Source organism: Erpetoichthys calabaricus, chromosome 2 (genome assembly GCF_900747795.2).
Source record: "Erpetoichthys calabaricus chromosome 2, fErpCal1.3, whole genome shotgun sequence".
NCBI lineage: Eukaryota > Metazoa > Chordata > Cladistia > Polypteriformes > Polypteridae > Erpetoichthys > Erpetoichthys calabaricus.
The window spans coordinates 228193083-228215654 of NC_041395.2; the positions used below are offsets into that span (position 1 = coordinate 228193083).

General features: G+C 37.4%; 1 protein-coding gene across 2 annotated transcripts in view; it reads right to left on the reverse strand.

Annotated features, from left to right (window-relative positions):
• The window catches only part of LOC114646859 (glutamate receptor ionotropic, delta-1-like), a 1476314-nt gene that overhangs the window by 798688 nt on the left and 655054 nt on the right, over positions 1-22572 (reverse strand). The gene's annotated exons all lie outside the window — the stretch shown is intronic.

Consider the following 22572-nt stretch of genomic DNA (forward strand, 5'->3'; position numbering starts at 1 on the left):
CATTATTGCAAGCATAAGATACCTAGGCTTGCTCTACCCTTTGGAGTGTGTACTTGCCATTGTTCAGTATGAGGACAAGAGCTGTGCCAATGAAAGTGAAAGAAAAACAAGAATAAAACCTTTAGAGACATTGGTAAAACCTTAGGATTACCTAATCAGCTGTCTGGAATATCATTAAGAGGAAAGAATGCACTGGTGAGCTCACTTATCACAAAGGGACTTGTAAGCCAAGGAAGACCTCCACTACTGTTGACAGAAGAATCCCCACTATAGTAAAGAAAAACCTCCAAACGCCTTTAGGAGGCAGATGTGTATGTGTCAGAGACTGCTATGGGTAGGAGACTTCATGAACAGAAATACAGAGGCCACACCGCAAGATGCAAACCACTAGTTAACCACAAAAACAGGATGGCCAGATTACAGTTTGCAAAAAAGTAATTAAAAGAACTTGCAGAATTCTGGTAAAAGGTCTTATGGACAAACGAGACAAAGATGAACCTGTATCAGAGTGACAGCAAGAGCAAAGTGTGGAGATGAAAAGGAACTGCCTAAGATCCAAACCATGCCATGTCATCTGTTAAACATGGTGGCGAGGGTATCATGGCTTGGGCATGTATGACTGGTCAGGTACTGGCACACTTATCTTCATTGTTGATTTAAATGCTGACTGGCAGTTGCACAATCAATTTTGAGCTCCAGTAAATGCCTACCAAACTCATTGGATGATGCCTCATCCTACCACAAGATAATGATCCTAAACTTACTGCTAAGGCAACAAATGGGTTTTCAAAGCTAAAAAATGCAGAATTCTTCAATGTCCAATCTAGTCACACACTTTAAATCCAACTAAGCATACCTTCCATATGCTGAAGAGAAAATGTAAGAGGACAAGGCCCTGAAACAAGAAGGAACTGAAGATGGCTGCATTAGAGGCTTGGCACAGCATCACCAGACAAGATACTCAGCACGTGGTGATGTCTATGAATTACAGACTTTAATCAGTCATTGCAAGAAACAGATATACAACAAAATACTAAATATGACTGCTTTAATATACCAACCATTACTATGCCCTGAAATCAGGGGACCATGTAGAAAAAGTGATGTCATTTCTATATGGTGACTGAAATACCAAACCACAGTGTTCTGTATTTCATTATTAGTATATTAGAACACTAGCACAATTTTGATGAGAACAGGCCATTCAGTTCTATTCACCTAAAATCAAACTGAGTTGTTAAGGTCGCTAAAGTATCCCTCACTGTTACACTATTTGGTAATAATTATTATGGTAATAATTATGTTTCTCTGTTTGAAGAAAAAGTTTCTAACAATTGTGTGAAATCTACCCTTATGTTTCCAATATACCCATATTTTTGTGGAAGAATGTATTTTAAAGAAATGGACAGGACCCACCATAGTAATTCCCTCCATAATATTAAACAACTCAATCATGTAACCTCTTAAACTCTGTTTGCTTAATATCGGCTTCAACAAACTCTTGTTACGCTATTTAATTTTATCTTCTTTAATCAAATATATTTCAGCCTGATTGATTTAAGAGTATGATGTTGTAGCCTCCCATCCATAGGGCTATCAGGCCTTGGGGATATTTTTGCTATAATAAGATACACTCTGGCTCCTTGCTACTTTAAACTGAATAAATGTATAATGAAAATGGTTTGTTGGATGGATGGGTCATTTGAAGTGATATAAAGTATGCAGCATTACATTCTCGGGATGACAACAATTTACAAGTATTTAGCACATCTATACAGCCACAGGGTTAGAGTAGTTCAAAAAATAAAATACAATCTTCTATTTTTTTTTTTTTCTGTCGAGCTTCGATTAGAGGCTTCTGGACAACTGAGTCACGTATTGCAGTCTGCCTTGGAGTTTTTAGACCAGAGTGAGAAGTGATACAAGTCATGTATAATCCTCATTGACTTTAAAAAAAAAAAAAAAAAAAAAGATTGCACAGTCCTCAACTAACATGCCACTAATAATAAAAAAAGGAAAACTCAGTACTGTTTCAAAATGTTAAAAGGTTGTGAGCACTGTAAAAGATATTTTTTAAAACTGACACCTTAGTGAAATGTTACGGTAAATCATAAATTTATAACTTTGCAGCAATGAGAGAATTTCAGAAAATGTTGACATGACCCACACTAGTTTAGAATTTTGTAACATCATCAATATGAATGCTAACAGAATGCAGAGCACTGTATGTCACAGACTAATGTGTCTACATCTGTCACCATAGTGCAATTCAGCAGCAATGTGTACAAAGCAGTAGCCAGCCTTGAATAGGGTGCCAGTCAATCACAGATCACACAGACCCTGAGGGACATGCTTACTTATATCAGGAAGACTCAGAGTCACTGAATGACTTAAAAAAATATTTTTGGACTATGGGAACAAGCTGAAGTCTTTAAAGAAAAAAAATGAGAGCACGCACACTCCACATGGAGAGAACTGAACAGTATAACTGGGAACAATTCTGGCTATCTATCCATCCTCTGAATTTTCTTTTTGTGTAAAAGACAGAGTACACCATTCAAAACAGTTAGTTGCCCTTGTGAAAGTGAGGTTTACGGCGATAATTTAAAGTCTTCCATTCACATCTTTGGATTGCGAGAAAAAAAAAAACACTTAGAGAAAGCTTGCATATTATGCCCAGTAATATAATCACAGGACTTTTTAGCTGTTGTGAGATATGGCCGGCCATTGATCCCGGCCAATACCCCCACGCCGCTAGATGGAGCCCTTCCGGAAGCATGCAGGTGCCCCGAATTCCAGCAGGGCATCATGGATATTGGAGTTTTCCTTCACAGCCCTCCTGGATACCATGGGGGCTGCAAGGGGACGCTGCAGGTAGGCTCAGAGACTTGTATTTGCCCTATAAGTACATCCTGGTCACAGGGACAGAGGAAATGACGTGCTTCCGGGATGAAGAAAAGAAGTTTTACCTGACCCGGAAGTGATAGAAAGGCACATGGACTGAGGGACAAACACTTCCGGGTCAAGGACTATAAAGGACTCTGGGGAATCCCAGACGGACGAGCTGAGTTGGGAGGCAGGGTGGCTAAGCATCTGGGAGTGGAGGATTGTTGTGATTTGTTTATTGTATATGGTTTATTAGAGATTTGTGGAGTGGTGGTGCTTTGTGCACAGTATTATTATAATAAATATCATATCTGGACTTTTATCCGGTGTCTGGCGTATTGTCCGAGGGTTCAAGGGAGCAAGAGCGCCCCTTATCCGTCACACTGTGTACACCCTCAGTGCTTCCTTTTAAAGGGTATTTCAAGCCCCTCTTATCTCATAAGCTACTCATTGCTCCATTGTATAATTCTGCCGCTTCCAAAAGAAATATTTTTCTGAAATTTTATTATACTATTCCATTTTATTAGGAACTTGAAAGGTTTCATTTGGACTTTCACTGGACATTCTCGGACATACAAAGAAACACAATACCTGGCTCATTCCCTGTACCCTACACAATGACCTCCATAGCCATCCTGTTCCCATTTATAAAAGTAACAGCCCAGAAAACTTTTACAGCTTGCAGAGATATTTCTGTTGTCAGTTTCAGAGCTTTCTCACTTCTTACAAACTGCTGAATCTAGAATATTTCTGAACTTTAAGGTCTGGTACAGGCAGTTCTTTCCTTTTTCTTTTATTATCTCTTTCATTTGTATTTGATCAGCTCCTGTATTACCAACCTGCAAAGCCATGCTGAGATCGCAACAATCTAATATATCTGAAAAAGAGTGTACATCCCAAATTCCCTAGCAAAGATACTACAATTCAAAAGTTTAATCATAGGGTGATTTTGGCAACTACTCCTCTCTCATGGAAAAGAAAACACATTGTTGCTACTTGACACTTTGTTAAATGTTTTGATCTACTTTTAGTTAAGTAAAAAATTTGTTTAAAATATATTTCTGAATGTGTTCAGTAATATTACTAATGAATTGCAAAAAGTGAAATGAATGGAAATAGAGAGATTTCCCTGGCCACAACCAGAAACAAGGATAATGAGACTGTCACAATACATGGGACAAATTATAAAAGAACTCTGGCAGTAATGTCATCCCTCTTTAGTCCAGACATGAGGGATAGAATAGTGTCAGGGGGGCAATATATTTTTGAGTAGTCACTCAATGTTGTAGAGTGGTAGGCAGGAGCTGAATTAAAATAATGGCAGCAGCAACAGACCATTCTACAGTATATGTGGACCCCAACTGTATATTTGAGTAGACACACTATTTAGGGGGCTATTTAACCCTTCAAATGAAAGAAGGAGTTCAGTTTTGCATGAGCATCTCCTGCTTCTAGGGGTAGCACTAGGTGGTTGTCTCAAGGGCTTCCAGAGTGCAATCTTGACCTTTGATGTGCTTACAGAGATTGCCATAAAAGTGACCCAGGGAACAGGCTTAAAGATGCCTAGAGCTTCAAAGTCAAAAGAAGGCAGGGGCTTAAATGGCAGGAGGAAGAGAGTCCAGAACTAACAACACAGATGGAAGGTAAGAAAAGATTTTTTGTGGCATACTGGAGCATAAGCAGACTGACCATCCAATATATCAGACAGAGGTTTGGACATATTTAGGCAGACCCAGAGAAGAAGTAACATTATTATTGTACTTCTGGTTGTGTGAGATTTTGATTATTCTAATTCTGCAGCCCCTCTCTTACAAATACAAGTCCTTTGTTTATACTTTAACCTCTGAAGGAAAGATATAGAAATGTATTATTTGCATATAAATGGAATTTAACATTTCATATCCCTCAGGGGCAGTATGTAAAGTAACAACAGTACTGGCCCGAGTATTGAGACAACAAATCTAACCTAGAATCATAATGACAAAGTACTATCATCACATCTCTCTACGTAGTAAAAGGTTCTTGTTAAGTATGAATAAGTCACACAAGGGCAGTGCTTGAGAATCCAATGTAAACTGGAAGGCTGTGTAACACATTAAGCTGATTTGTGTTTGGTATTAAATAAAATATATAATGGCATTGGAGAATGGTGATATGTTGCACATTGGTCAGACATGCAAGTAAGAATTTCATCATACTCTGTGCCAGTGGCCATGGGTGTAGCTAGAGGAGAGGCATATGAGAAAGTACGTAAATTATAATTATTTCTATGATCAATGTAGTTGGTGCTTTCAAGCAATATACTTTGGGGAGGGTATTCGACCCCAAATCCTCCCCTTCTCCAATTGTGCCTGTGTATTAGTGTTAGGCATCTTGATTTACTTTACTGAATTGATTCTTTTGGGCTTCCTGTTTAAGTGAATTGATTCTTTTGATTCATTTGATCTATTCAGTTAATTTTTTGGATCAAACACTGGTGCATATGTAAAGTCCAGGGGTAAATTCTCCTTCAGATCGTTTCACAAATATATAATTTAATAATTCATACACTTTTGTGTATATATATATATATATATATATATATATATAATTATAAATATATAAATATATATAAGTCAGTGTGATGGGGGGGGGGGGTTATTGGGTGTACAATTTATTTATTATGAACATGTTCTTCTTAAGTTTGCATATGCTGGATTTATGTCAAGTGTCTGTTGATGGCATTCTCATTTGATAGCCAAGATTCGGCCAGCTCTCTGGCACTTTTAGTACTGGCCTTAAATTTTACTTGTACATTGTCCCAGTTAAATGTATGTCCTGTTGATTTAGAATATATATAGATCAATGAAAGTGAGTCCTTTCTTCTGACAGCGTTGCAATGTTCCTGTATACGTGTTGCGATTCTTTTTGAAGTTTGTCCTATGTATACTGCTGAGCAACCACCCGGTATCTCATAAACAGAGCTGTGTTAAAACTCTATTCAGAAGAGTCCACATCCATTGTAATACGAAGGAAACAAAAATGAATGAGAGACGCTATCTCTTCCATCTTTTCACTTCAAATGGATACTCAAAAACATTCATTAATCGGAGCTTACACAGAAGACGCCAAAAAACTCAGCAAACAATTGAATTGAATCAGAACCCCCACCCCACCTGGCACTCACCTCCTTTATCACCACAAGGTGTCTGAAGGTACAGCACGCATCCTGGCCAAGTCAGGCGTCAGAATAGCACACAAACCCACGAACAATCTGCGCACGGTCCTGTTTAATGCTAAAAACAAGAAATCGATAGCAGAAACACGAAACGTAGTTTATAGCATTCCATGCAGTTCTTGCTCAGCGGTATACATAGGACAAACTTCAAAAAGAATCGCAACACGTATACAGGAACATCGCAGCGACGTCAGAAGAAAGGACTCACTTTCATTGATCTACACGCATACTAAATCAACAGGACATACATTTAACTGGGAAAATGTACAAGTAAAATTTAAGGCCAGTACTAAAATTGCCAGAGAGCTGGCCGAATCTTGGCTATCAAATGAGAACGCCATCAACAGACACTTGGACATAAATCCAGCATATGCAAACTTAAGAAGAACATGTTCATAATAAATAAATTGTACACCCAATACCCCCCCCCCCCCCATCACACTGACTTAGACAACCCCCCACCCCCATCCCCTCCACGTAATGTTTTGCTATATATTGCCTCTGATTCTTGTAAGTCTAAGTATTATCCTCTGATGAAGACCCCTGGCAGGGGTTGAAAGCTCAGGAATAAAAACTACTTTATGATACGTGATTCATTTTTTCTCCCTTTGTGGATCTCCAGCTGCAAATATATATATATATATATATATATATATATATATATATATATGGCAGAAATGCTGCAGACCACAGCTCCTGAGCTGTCCAGACACCCTTTGGTGGTGGCCACAGACCCCAACAAGGTTGAGCTTCTAAGCTCCAAGCCCATGGCCCCGATGCAACCCAGGGGGGCTGCCCTCTCATATCCCAGGGGAGGTACTTCTGTTGATATGTCCTCTCCCCTGGTCCTCTCCTCAGAACAACGTCCCAAACGGGCCAGGACCCCGGTCGTCTATCATAGAACATATTAAGTATTTATTTTACATGATGATACTATATAACATTGTTCTGTTTTAGTAGACAAAAGCGTGGCAACACATTTAAGATGCATAATTAAAATAAGACATTACATTACAGAATCACAAGTTAATGAGAATCATGTGGTAATGGCACTTTCACAAATCAAATCAACGAGAATCATTCAATTGAGTAATGATTAATTCACAAATCAAATGAACAAGAGAACTGTATGACTGATTTTTGGGTAAAGATTCAGCTTGAACTCAAAAAAATCAGATAATGATACATGTCCATTACGGTCAATGAGCCAGTAAAAAGTGTGCGCTATAGTAAAGCTGAAAGGAAATAATAGTTATAAATTGGAATAATATTTTTATATAGTTCAGCTTTGTGTGAGTAAGTTGTTGTATGTACAAAGGGACATAAATATAATAGTTTCAGTATTGCTTAAACATTCAGCGTGAAATAATTCAAAGAGCAAATTGCACAAAACAAATGTCAGTGAAACAAAAGACACTGATGGCATCACCCAGGACATACATGTGCTTTAGCACACCTTTTAAGCTCGACTTGTATGATTCACTAAAGAGAGTGGTTCAAAAAGAACAAAATGCTTGCAAGTCTCCTATCACTACTATGCATGTGACAATACTATTAGCATTTTGGGTTTGGGGTTAGAGGAATAGTGCCTCTAGTGTCAATTTAAGTAAACTATGACATTAAAAATAGCATTTAAAAAGCTTTGTTTTTAGTCTGTTGTTCCAAGTTTTATTTTACTTTATTTTCTTTGTAAACATTGTGAGATGCAGACTGGCTGGAAAGCAGTACAAAGCACACTTGTGCCTCACCTCCCATCTTTCTTACTATACCATTTTTTTGTCTGCCACTGAGCCCTTGCCCAACTCACTTCAGATCTCTTGACTCGTCATAGCCCAAGAGGATGCACTCCTTTAACTCCACCCAAAGACTGTCACTTAGTAGGCATTACTCTAAACTCTGTGGCTGTGTCTGGTATCACTTGCAGGAACTCTGACCTGGAGCCTTATGAAGCCTTTATTAAGGACCAGCCCTCTAAGGCATAATCAAGGCTTCCTATTATACTGTATGTTCTGGGGTTCAAGATTTGGATGAGTTGTAATTGTATCTCAACAGTCCTACAGAGCCTTAGTCTCACACCAAAGCATTAAGAAAAGTTACTCGTGAGGCGCACACAGAACATTTCCACAAACATTGCATTAATGTGTGGAGTAACCCATCAGCTACTAGAATGAGAATCAGAACAGAAGAATCAGAATATCTTTATTGTCATTGTAACAGATACAATGAAATTAGCTGCAGTCCCTGCGCTGTCAAAATATAAATAAACTAGTCATTTAGCCCGTTACAATAACGGGAGCTAGAACAGTAGTGCATAAACATTAGTAGGAACAGTCTATATTAAATGGCAAGGGACTTTGACCTCATTCTTTTTGTTTGTCGTATTTTTCTTTGCCTTTCAGCCTTTTTTTTGTTGATGTTTACTTGCTGAGCTGACCGTTCTTCATGGGCTGCCGTCATGTATTGTGTGTCTTTAATTTTCTGTGACAGTAATACTGTCTTGTACGTCCGCTGGCTTGTATGTCCATAATATACCTTTAATTTTCTCTGGCGGTAATACAGGCGTGCGCGTCGGTGATATGCCTTTAACCTCCTCTGACAGTAATACTGGCTTGTATGTAGCTGTAATATGCGTCACTGTATTGTGTACCTTTAAGTTCCTCTCGCTGTAATACTGGTTTGTATTTCCGTAAAACGCCTGTAACTTTCTCTGACAGTAATATTGCGCATCGCACCGTGCCCCGCGCATGCATACTTCACCAGAAGACACACACACACGGACACCTGGATGCACACATGGATTTTATTAAAGAGGATATAATTAAAAAAGGACAAGAAAGGATAAGAAGAAATAAGGTAGAACACAAACATTCAACATAAGACCTTAATTGCACATGAACACTATTGCACAAGATGTCTATTGCACTGCTACATTGGAGGTGATTAGGTGGCATTAAGTATTAAGTACTAAGTATGTAATTCTCCCTTTGCTCTTTTTGGAACTGTCTGACATGATTTTGTTGTGTCCTTTGCATTTCACAACTCTTTCCAATATGCTGCTTGTTACGGACCGGTGTACTATTCAAAGTGAGTTCTTGCCCTGAACTGATTGTTTCCAGCATTGAAAACTGTATAAGGGAGTTCTGAAAATGTGTAGATGGACGAAGGGACAGAAGTATCTTCTTCTTCTTCTTCTTTCGGCATCTCCTTTCAGGAGTCTCACAATGGATCATCTGTTCCCATATCTTCCTGTCCTCTGTCCTCTTGCTCTGTCACACCCATCACCTGCACGTCCTCTCACACCACATCCATAGGCCTCCTGTTAGGCCTTCCTCTTTTCCTCTTGCCTGGCAACTCCATCCCTAGCATTCTTCTCCCAATATACTTGGCATCTCTCCTCTGCACATGTCCAAATAAATATAATGTTTCCTGTCTGGCTTTGTCTTTAAGCTGTCCAACCTGAGCTGACCCTCTAATGTACTCACTCCTAATCCTGTCCATGTTCATCACGCCCAATGTAAATATTAACATCTTTAACTCCAACAGGAGGTATGAAGGGACAGAGGTATGCAAGCTCAATGTTAATTGGTAAAGATGAGATGCCCAATTGTTTTACAACAATTATTGCTGCCATAGCCTGTGGCTTCATCTTTGCTAGCAGACAGTGTTTTGTAGAGGTTAAGGTTTTAGACTTCAAGCCCTGAGGTTGTGGTTTCAAATCCTGCTGCAGGCATTGTTTAACCATAAGCAAGTCAGTAACTGCCTATGCTCCAATTCGAAACCAAAAAAGAAATGTAACTAATTGGTTTTCAAATGTTAAAAGCTGATTTAGATAAAGGTATCAGTCAATTATGTAAATGATTAAAACTTTTTAGGAACTGCTCAACCAATTTTACTTAGCCAGGTGAAGTATAGGCTGCACACTGTGGAGCTTCTTTTCTTTACAGTTCAAAGCGGCAATTGTGCTTGCATCTTTCACTCTCCCTCTATCTTCTTTCTTTTACATTATTTCTTTTATGCATTTTGAATATCTTGCTTTGGTGAAATAAACCATCAATCACACCATCTTTTAATTCCAATAACTAGAAGCCCAGCTGGCATGGCTGGAGGGCACACATTTGAGGGATGTGATACAGTTCCTTGGAACATACAAGCCTAAAGCCACCCAAAAGTCTATTAATGAGCCAAGAGACAAATCTTTGTGCTATACTGCTTCAAGGCAAAAAGGACACCTAGAAACAGAGTGCCTCACTGAGTGGGCAAGCTATGATTCAAGCAGCTGGAAGAATATCTGCAGAGAACGATTGTTTTATAATGATAAGTGAAGTGGAAAAAATAAAAAAAGGTGCAGATGATCTAAATCTGTCTAAAGTTTATAGCAGAATAACACAAATTAGAAAGTAAGAAACTTTCAAAACAGAGAAGAAATTGTCAGCCGTAACATTATGTTAAAAAAATTTAAAACTAAATAACAATGTTTCATAAGTTGCTCTTAACTTTAAACAGTTCATTCTGCTCCTGCCTGGCTGCATTTATATTACGAGTTCTCGACATGTGGCCCAAGGTTGCGTTCAGCCTGCCTCACTTGAAAATGCAGCCCAGTGCTCTTCTTCATTGGTGTTTTTTAATAAAGATTTAATCTAAAAATATTAAAGAAATAGCCCAGATAAGCTCCTAGATATTACTTACACCTAATAACAAAAAGTAATTGCTTTGGTCATTACTCAAAATGTTTATAGTTGGTGGATGTTTAACAGCACATTATGACTAAAGGCTTAAAATCCTTGAATGTTTGTCAAATCAATTCCTTTAAACATTTTACAATGCATTATGGGTACTTTTAATTGTACATTCCTCTGTTACACACCATGACCAGGGAATACAAGCTGAAGATGATTAGGTGGAGGGCATGCAGAAGAGTAGGGGTGATGACAATCAAGACATGGAGCTTTGTAAATCTGAGAGTCAGAAAATGAAAAGATGAAGTGAGCTGTGTTTAAAATAAGTGTTAGGGTTATATAGACATCAAGTTGGTTTGCTGCCACATCTGACATTTGCTGACACTGGTACATGCAACCTCTGTTAAATTTGATTGCACTTCTTCTGTAATGTGCAGAATTAAATTATGGTTTTCGGCACGTCTCACAGACAGTAATCTGCAATCATACCTACATAGTGTCATCACTGATCTATTTCTTGACCATAAAGAATTAATCTCACCTAGATGACATCAGAAGGCTCACTAATATAAATATCTGCTATTTCTGAAAAGGTAATTTTATTTACAAAGCTATTCAAGTAAATTTGAGAGGGTATATTTAATTATTAATTTAACAAACAGGGTTGGGTCTCGTTTTATTAATAATAATAATAATAATAATAATTCTTTACATTTGGTTTTGTTCTTACTAAAACAAAAAGGTGTTCTAGTTTCTCTTTGTTCAGAGCTCTCCTTGATTTGTGTTTTTAAATAAAGATGTAATCTCAAAATATTCTTCAGCAAATATTGATATCATTACCAGGTATACTTAAAAATTTTATTTGTAAGAGTAAATTTTAGCATCCTATTCAAAAAAATATTCATTTCTGATTGAGCAGCCAACTTAGTTTGTTGACAAATAGCTGCGTCCCTCAATAAATAAAAGTTGAGAACCATTGGTGTATAATCTGTCCCATAGAAGAGTTTTAAATGTGGCTTTCTATTCATTTCCCTTCATTGAAGATATGGTCTGTTATATGAATGGTTGCAGCTCACCTTAAGCATGTTTATATAATTAATAAAAACAGAAGCAGACAAATTGAGATGAGAAAAAAATAACACATCATTTTTAACTATCTATCTATTATTTTTCTAACAAGCTAAGTCTAATTCGGGATTGAGGGAAGTGATTGACTAATAACCAAGACATATGACATAAAAGCCGACTTCAGAGAATCTGTTGAATCTCTTTTCCAAGTGAATAGCTTATCTTGTTTACATAATAAACAAATGTTTTCACAATCCATACTGTCTTGTTTTTTGTTGACTCAATGTGGTATAGAAAATATGATCTATTAAAATCATCACTGAGTCATAACTTGCTCTTAATTGAAATTCAATTGTTAATTTTTTAAAGGTATACTGTGAGCACAACAATACAAAAGCAACATTTTCAATTTAACCTTTGACTACATGAAAAAAAAAATTACCGTTCCTCCATCCATTATCAGGACCAGGGCTTTCCATGAAAGGCTGCAAGAAGACTGAGCTTAGTCAGTATTTGGCACAAAACATGAATTAGCCGTGAATGGTGCACTGTATCACTTCAATGTATGTACTGATTTTCACTGTTCAACCTAACCTGCATATTGGAATTCAGGGAGAAAGGTTATGTCATTGATGGAAGGATCTCTAAATTTCCAGACTCAGGGAATTACAACCGGACTTCTGCGAGTCTGCAGTGCTAACTCACATGCTTTAAACTTTGGATCTAAAGTTTTGTCATTTGTATTCTGCTTGTGTCTTATGCTATGCATGTAATGGATTAAGGAAGTTTAAAATTGATATATGAAAAGGGTCAGCTTTCTGCACTGAATATGTCTCTTGTAAGACAAGGTTGCCAGCAGGGTTCCTATCTATTTAGAGAATGGATAGACCCACTGGACTTGCCTCCAAATTTTGGAAATTTACTTACTTAGCTAGCACACATTCTACATCTTACTACAATCTCAATAAGGCTAATGTTTCCCTAGTCTACAATTGATGCTACTGGTTTTATAGCCTGAGGGCTTCTTCTTTCATGGCTGACATGTTCCTGACTGTCCCTGACAGTAAACCATAAACACTTCCAAACACTGAATTAAGTAAGTAGCATCACCGCTACCATACATCAGACAAGTTTACGAAAGCCAATACATTAATTCAATTAAAATGGTCAGTCAATAATGTAATTAAATAAAATATTTAAGTCCTTAATCACATTCAGTGAAGCAAGAAGCCCCAGTGCTTACTTCACATCATTAGAGAGCCATCTTCCCAATGCCTGCTCCTTACACAAAATCTACGGCAGTTTTGTTTCTCTGTTTAATCGCTCCTATGAATCACTTCTCTTTCCTGCACTCTCTTGCACATTCAAGTGTAACAAAAAACTGGCAACACAATTTTCATTTGAGACTTTTTCATTCTGTCTCAGTTGTGCCTTTACTTCAAATCACTGCAAACTCCAGATTCAACACCCTGTTCGTAAGATTCCAACTTTAAATCTTTTATGAAATTGTGGCATCTTTCTCTAGCTACTTGATTGTGACTAGAACATTGCAAATATTATGATGAGAACAGGCCATGCAGCTCAATGAAGCTTGCGAATCCTATCCACTTGAGTTGAGTTGAGTTTTTAATATCCATAAAGTCTGTCAATGACACTACTTTGTAACGTATTCCATATGTCTAAGGTTCTCTGTGTAAAGAAAAACTTCCTAACATTTGTGCAAAGTTTCCAAATGTGTCCCCATGATGTTGTTAATTTTGTTTTAAAGTAACAGCCTGTATTCACTTTACTAATTCAGTACATAATTTTAAACAATTCAATTATGTTGTCTCTTAATCTCAGTATGCTTACATTTAAAAGGTTCTCCTCCTTCATTCTCACTTCATAAATCAAACCCTTTTGTCCTAGTCACTATTCTCTGGGCTTTTTCTAGTGCTGCTATGTCTTTTTTGTAGCCCAAAGACCAAAACTGCATACAGTACTTCAGATGAGGCCTCACCAGTGCATTAAAGTTTCAGCATAACTTCCTTTGACTTTTTAATCACATATTGTGCTATATAACCTAACATTCTTTTAACCTTCTCAATGATTTCTGAAAACTGTGTGGATATTGATAGTAACAAGTCCATTGCAACTCCTAAGACAATGTGATAAGCAATACTTTCGTGTTTCAGACCACCAAATCTAACATTTATATTTCCTATGTCTAATACCTTACTTTTATTTTCATTAAATTTCATCTTCTAAGTCTGTATGCTCTCCAGGATCTGCCAGGATTGACCAGTAGCCAGTATGGATTTGTATTGAGACCAGAAGATGAAATGTGGTTAAAACAGTGGGCCAAGATTGAAAACCAGAAAGTCAAAAGCATCAATTAGCCAAACCAAACCTTTTGTCGAAAAAGAAGGCACAATAATCCTTTGCTGGGAAGCTAACACAAAGAAACACACTCACAGGGTCTTTAGAGGAATCCTTAATCTCAGATAAACAAAAAATTTCCCAGCAATCATTGCATGGCAACATCTTGACAACAATAAACAAAACTTGGTGTCAATAGATTCAGCCACTCAGAAAACTTAGGCCCGGGCTAACCACTTGCCACTTCAAAAAAAGATCGCTTTTAAGCACATTAATTAATATCAGAACCATTATCTAAAGCAGATACCAAATTCTAGTTGTTTAGAAGATTTTTGTAAACAGTTAAAAAATATCTCTATAAAGCAACCTGTTGCTTTCAGCCACAAATTTTGCAAATAGAACATGTGTAGAATCCAATAAAACTCATGACTTCAAGTTAACTGCCATAGATTTATAGCCCGGGCATCATAATGAGAGAGAAAAAGAAATAAATACATGGTCATTTTCACCGAGTGCTGCATTTCACTTTATAGAAAACATCACCATATTTATGCTTAGCAGGCACAGCTACGCTAATATGCAGCTGCTTGCCATTTTTTCAAGCTGCTATGTTTAAGCAAGGGGGTTGGCTGGAGAAGAGATAAAAGCATAAGACGAAGCTTAGCATGAAACACTATAGCACTTCGATACATTTTTCATCCAAAAAAATATCCTGAGCACCTCAGCATAAAGGAGTTCTCTTAGTATTAATGTAACATTTTTGTAAGGAAACAAAGGGTTACATCAAAGAAGAAATCAGTATAGATGTGATATTAACATGCAAGGTACTGACACTTCTGCTAAATTCTAGGAATCATCTCTTAGTCTAAAATGGGAATAAAACACTGTGAGCAATTTAATGCATGGCTAGTCATTGGTGGCTGGAAATGAAAAAAAAAAACATTGCTAGCATTTGTTTAGTGAGCATGTTTTGTATGTTGTGTATCTGGAACACATTGTGATAGAATTTGGATACAAAGACATTTCAACTCAGCTGGGTTAGAGACTTGTGAATTAAGAGAGAAAGATTAAAGTGTTTCTAATGAAGGTATGGGTATATATGAGATCTCATATGGGACAGATAAAGTATAGTTAACATTAGTTACAAATTCTGACATGCATTGCAACATTTTGCTTGTCTATTTTTTAGCAAATAACTTGCAGAAGTAAGACTTTTTGTAATTCAGACATTATTAAGCTTAAATTCAAGGCACCACTAGCATTGTAAAAATTCAATCAAGACTACACGGTACTGTGATTTCAGAAAATGAACATATGTTAAAACCGTAGTCAATACTTAACACCCCACTTCTACCCAGATCTGAAAACCATATGGCCCAAAATCCCATTATGAGATAATACCTCCATGTATATTAAGACATCAAACACAACATAGGCAGTGGCTCCATGGGCTGTTTTACCATCTCAGTGATGAGTTCTTACCAAATTCTGCAAAAGCTTTGTAATGTAAAGGCAACTAGATTTTTTTCTAACTTTATGTAATATAAAACATTGTTTTCTCATAGAGTTATAGAAAGCAGGTTAGAATTCTAAGATGACACACAAACAGTATAGTATAGGAAAGAATTGATTTATTTTTGCATATTCTTCTTATCTAGTGTTACTTACTAATGCTATTGGGGGATTAAGAGCAATTGTGAGTCAATTTTTAATGGCAAAAAAACAAGCACTTATCCCCAAAATGGTCTTTATATGAAACATTTTCAAAACATATGACCTAATACGGCTGGAGTATGATATTTGCAGTTAGAATTCTGAACCTGATGTATTTCGGATAATTCTAATCATACGAGATGTGTGTGATACAAAATTTTAGATGACTTATGCAATGTTTTGTACAGACTTAAGAAGAGTGTACATCATAAATAAACAAATCTCGTTCCATTTATGAGATATTAATTGATAGATCTTATTTGAATAGTTTGTCTAGGGGTGTGCACCATAAAATTAATTGATAACATTTATAAAAAACTATTAATACCTTCATCATTATTATATAGCATTTTAAGTTTTCTAGCATAGATACCAATGGAAGATTGAATACGTTCCCTGTGACAAAGTTTATAAGTTACATATACAAATGCTTGTTTTTAGATACATTTTTAGATATTCCTTATGAAAACTTGTTGATATTAAGGAGTTTTTTTTTTGTTTTTTCTGTCCACCCTGGCCATCAGACCTTACTCTTTTTTTTATGTTAACTAATATTGTCTTATTTTAATTTCTTATGTGGTTATATTTTTTTTTATTTACTGTTCTTCATTATGTAAAGCACTTTGACCTACTTTTTTGTATGAAAATGTACTATACAAATAAATGTTATTATTATTATTATTATTAAAATATTACATTTAATGCTATATAAAACTTCCCGTAGATGTAGCATCAAAAAGGAAGACCATCAATAATTTCAAAGACTCTTATGTTGAAGTGATGTTCAGAAATTAGGCAATAAATAGTGGATTATATGCAAGTAATCCACTAGTTAGTTTCCATAGTAAGTAAAAATATTACATATATTTTAACATGATTTTATTCATGAGTCATATTTTCCTGGATTCAAAAACTTTATACAGTAGATTCAGAAAGTATTTAGACCCCTTCACCTTCTGCACACTTTATTGTGTTGTATGTTTTATTTTTAATTGATAAATTTGCCATTTTTCCCCATCAATATACACTCAATAACCCATAATGAAAGAATAAAAACTTTTTTTCACAGGGGTTTTCACATTTATTAAAAATCAAAAACTAAAATCTCTCATTCATTCAAGTATTGGACATCTCTGTATTTGGCTATATTCATTTTTTTCCTCAATTTTGACCAGTCTCTCTGTCCCTGACACAGAGAAGCACCTGCATAGCATGTTGCTGCCAACATCATGCTTCACTAGGGATGGTTTCAGGTAGGTGATGAGCGTGCCTAGTCTTTGTCAGACATAGTGCTTGGAGTTCTTCCCAAAGAGCCCAGTTTTATCTCATCAGACCAGAGAACATATTTCCTCCTCCTTTAAAAGTCCTTTAAAATGCTGTTAAGCAAACTCCAAGTGGGCTGTCATAAACAGTACCTTTTACTCAAAATTGGCTTCCGAGATGGTTGTCCTTCTGACAGGTTCACCCATCTTAGTAGAGGACTTCTGAAGCTCTTTTAGCGTGGCCATTGGAATTTTGGTCACCTCATTGACCAAGAAACTGTTTTATACCCTTGTCCTGATCTATGCCTCATCACAATGTGATCATGGAGGTCTGGAGAGAGTTCCTTGAACTTCGTGGCTTGGTCTCTGTTCTAACATGCAGTATGAATTGTGGGACCTTATGTGTACCTGTGTGTGCCTTTATTAATGATGTCTAATCATTTCATTTTTGTCACAGCTGCACTCAGCTCAACACACATCTCATATGACGCATCTCAATTATAAATAAAGCAAACAAGATGGGCCTGGAAACAATTTCGAGTGCCACAGCTAAGTGTCTGAATACTTACATGTAAATGAATAAGAGATTTCATTTTTTTTTTTTTAAATTTTTAATAAATTTGCAAACCTCTCTGAAAACATTTTTTCACTTTGTCATTATGGGTTATTGAGTATAGATTAATACTCAAAAATGGCATATTTATCCATTTAAAATTAAATCTACAACACAATAAAGCATGCAGACAGTGAAGAGCTCTGAATATTTTCTGAATCTACCATATATGCCTGTAATGACAATGAAATGGAGTGAATCTTTCTGTAGCAAGTTAAAAAAGACCAAAAATTTCAGTGCATAAAAAAAACAGATGGAAAATGTACTGACAAGTGACAAATATTCGATGAACACTGTTGTCATTATATTTTCACAAGTTAGATAATTAGTGTGCTTTATGGTTTTTCATTTATATTACTGTAGGAGGTATTATTTATTTATTTTCTACAATTCTTTATTGTCACTTTCTCTACAGTAGCACTTGACACTTAAATTTTAAGTTAATCATTTTTTTCACATCATTAGCGTTAAATGTAAGAGGGCAGTGGCACAGTATTCAGTAATGCTATCTCAGAACCCTTGGGACTGGGTCCAATTCCTGGCTCAGTTACTGTCTGTAGAGACGTTGTGCCGACTATCTTAATTTTAATTGAGCATTCAGTTTTTTTTTCTCCCATATACTGTATGCAGACATGCATATGAAGTTAACTTGGAACAAGAGATAAGAGTCCCCAGATAGCCCACATTTCCATAGACCGTCTTGTCTATTAATATTAAATATTCTTATAAAATCTTTATTAGTCCAGCATGGTACACATGACCGATTAACACTGCTACTTCATAGATTTAGTATCCTGGCTTCAAATCCACCATCAAATCATTGTCACTGTGAGCATTCTACAAGCACTCCAGTTTTCCTTCTACATTCCTAAAACATGTTAAGTTAAATGGGAATTCTAAATTGGCCCCATGTGGGTGTGGTTGTGTGTGTGGGTGGGTGGGCCCTGTGATGACCTGACAACTTGTCTGGGGTTAGACCCTGAATTGGATTAAGTGGGTTTGAGAATGATCTATTTGCAAAACCTTTGGGGTTGGGAGTGCAGGGTCAGCCATTGAACCGTGCCCCTGGAAGAGGTTGCATCCCCAGGAGACTGCAGTGTAGAACACCACTCTAGCTACTATGGTCTGGTAGAACACTTCCAGCAGCCTGCTGCACAAATCAGAAGACCTGAGTCTACTATGACCATTCTTGTGCAGTGCCACTGTGTTGTCAGACAAGTCCAGATTGTTGTTTATGTGAACAAGACACTTGTAGCTCTACAGTACTTCCATGTCTGGCCCCTGTAAGGTGACTGGTCTAAGACGCTTCTTGGCAAACCACTAGCTTTTTTGTCTTGTTGATGTTGAGTTGCACGTTGTTATCCCAGCACCACAAGACAAACTTTTCCACAGCCTTCCTGCACTCTGACTCATCTCTGTTATTAATGCAGCCAATAATGGATGAGTCATCTACACATTTCTCTAGATGGTACCTGATGGTATTGTGCCTTAAGTCTTTTGTGTTGAGAGTTAACAGGTAGGGAGAAAGGACAGTTCCCTGAGATGATCCAACATTACACATCACCATTTTTGACACACAGTCTGCTGTCTGTTGGTCAGGTAGATAGATAGATAGATAGATAGATAGATAGATAGATAGATAGATAGATAGATAGATAGATAGATAGATAGATAGATAGATAGATAGATAGATAGATAGATAGATAGATAGATAGATAGATAGATAGATAGATAGATAGATACTTTATTAATCCCAAAGGGAAATTCACATACTCCAGCAGCAGTATACTGATAAAAACAATATTAAATTAAAGAGTGATAAAAATGCAGGTATAACAGACAGTAACTTTGTATATTGTTAACGTTTAAACCCCGCCCTCCCCCCCACCCGTTAGAAGGTAGTCCATGACCCAGGGGACTGTGGGGTATTCAAGATTCAAAGCCTTGAGCTTATTCTTCAGTAGATGAGGCAGAATGGTGTTAAAAGCACTGGAAAAGTCAAAGGACATTATCCCAATTATGGTGCCAGCTTTGTCCAAGTGGTTGTAGGCTCTGTGGAGCATATAGATGAGAGTATCCTCCACACCTATATGTGTCTTATATGTAAACTGCAGAAGATACAGATGTTCTGAAACCAGTGGTAGTAGCTGTTTTAGGATCAGCCTCTCAAAGATCTTCATGATGTATGAAGTAAAATCAACTGGCCTGAAGTTGTTGGGATCACAGGAATGCTCTTTCTTTGGCACTGGGACCATACAGAATGTTTTCCACAGCTGGGGAACCTTCTACAAGTTCAGGGAAAGGCAGAACAGGTGTTAAAGGACCCCATAGAGCTGGCTGGCACATGTTTTCAGCACCTAGGGGCTGATTACATCTGGACCTGAAGCCTTATTTATGCAGAGTTTTCCCAGCTCTCTCTTCACTTGATCAGTAAAGACACACAGTCCAGGGAGTGGAGGGGTGCTGGAAACAGCAGGTGTGATATCATTGTAGGGGAAGGTCGTGCAGAGTGCAGATGGCAGTTGGGATTCCAAAACCTTCTTAGCCTGCACAAAGAGGCTACCAGAGTCTGAAATCAATTTGCAGGTTTAGTGGCTGTGGTTCAGAAATTAGGTATATGAGCTAGGACTGACAAAAAGTTTGGGGTAGAATCTCAATAGTGTAGTTACATTTTTTTCATTTCCTGTCTGTCTCTTGATTAATTTACTAAATTCTGCCTCATCGTTTTTAATTCACAGGACATTCAGATGAAAAATAAAGCACCTCAGATGGCAAAGAACTGTCCAAACACACCACTAGCTAAGAAAGAACATATTTTTTTACTGCTGACTGGCTTGTGATTCGTAGTTTGGATCTAGTAGGTTATCAGCTTCCTTTTTTATTAGCATAATGTACATAACACATTCTGTACAGCTCAATAGTAAAGTAATCTACAGGGTGAGGCAGAATGGACGGATGTTTTTTTACAAAATCACAAAATTGTTCATTTTTTCTTACAAAGAAATGTATTGAAAGATTTGAGTTCATATTGAAATAGCATTTGACAGAATCAAGTGTGGAAAACAACATCTCCCATGTGATGTCCGTTATCACTGATGCATTTCTGAAGGCGTTCATGGAAGTTGGCCTCCACTCTTTTCAACATCGCTCTGTTGATTTGAGCGACTTCCACACGAATGGCTTCCTTCAGTTCCTCCAATGTACGGGGCTTATGCTCGTATACATGTGCCTTGAGGTGACCCCACAAGAAATAATCGCAGGGAAGAGAGGGCGAATAACATCCATTGATGCTCTAGCTGTGTGGGCTGTCACCCCATCCTGTTGAAATCACACATGCCGGATGGGAATACGTTTTTGTCATAATTCAGGTAAAAAGAAGTTGTTTATCATCTCGATATAGCGCTCCGAACGATTACTGAGGCCAAGTTCAGAAGAATGCTTCCGAGCAGATTGACTTGGACTGCGCAGCAGGGCTAGTCGTACGCTTTCCACATTTTCAGGGGTATGTGCCATTCGTGTAGCCCCCGGCGGTCTTTTGTTCATTAGTGTACCTTGTGTGCGAAGTGCTTTAATCCAGTGTTACGAGCGGGAACAGCTTTATTTCTATGGATATTGAAATGGCAACGAAACTCACGCTGGACTGCGGTAATAGATTGGTTGTTCTTGACAAAACAGTTGTACGCAAAAACGCGGTGTTCTATCGTCCACGGCTTCATGGCTTCAACTAAAAAGAAAATAAAAAAATGCTAAGACTTCGTGAACCTAACGCCACCTACCGCACATCTGTCACTTCACCTAGTGGTGAGTTCTAGCCATTTCAAAGACGTCCGTCCTTTCTGCCTCACCCTGTATATGATTTGAGTGTCTGTGTAAAGCTTATTTCTATTTCTATGGAATTATCATAAGTACAAGCAATTGTAAATACCTGAAGAATATAGCAGACATAAGCAGCTTGAAAGGACTGTTTGTTGTCTCTTTTTAGAAAGGACCCTAATCAATTCCCATTCTTAGCCTCTGGAGATGCTGATCTTAATCTTCAAGGAGGATCCCTGTCCTTTACGAGCCTTCAATAATATACTGGTAGTCTTCTATCTTTTGCCAGGTCTGAACTACCGCACTGTTCATTACAGAGCCTTTTTATACTCCTTCGGTGTACATGACACTGTCCTCCCCAATGCAGAGGCTCACCTGCCTCTGCGAAATTTCACCTGCCTTTTCTGTCACAGGTTGAGTCACTACACCAGTGATGATGAACCAATGACACAAATGTTAGAGGTGACACACCACAACGTTTTGGGCATTCACCAACATATTCTCCTTGTTTGAGTTACCAAAAAACTGAACAAACAAAAATACAAGAAATACACCACTCAGAGCTTAAAATGGATTCTCACCATCCATATCAGCGTGTTATCTGTCATTTTCAGAATTGTAATTGGTGGTGACATGAAAGAGAGAGCAACTTGCAAAATGCGATTGAAACATGGCAGCCACATGGTTCAATTGCCTTCCAGCCAGTGTACAGGGTGGTTGTTTGTGCAGTGCAGCTCATTTTCAAGATTCAAGTGTGGACGATATATGTGACCACAGAATCGAAAATGAGTACACTATCAGCATGCATATGAAATCAGCTTTTACGTTTGTGTGAACATGAAGTGCATTGAATTTTTTTGTGCCAGCTCAACTACACTGCTAAGGGAAGAATTATCAAAAAGCAAATGCAAGACCTTAGTTTCAGCGTTAAACAAAATTAAGACTGACAAAACAAACTGACTGACA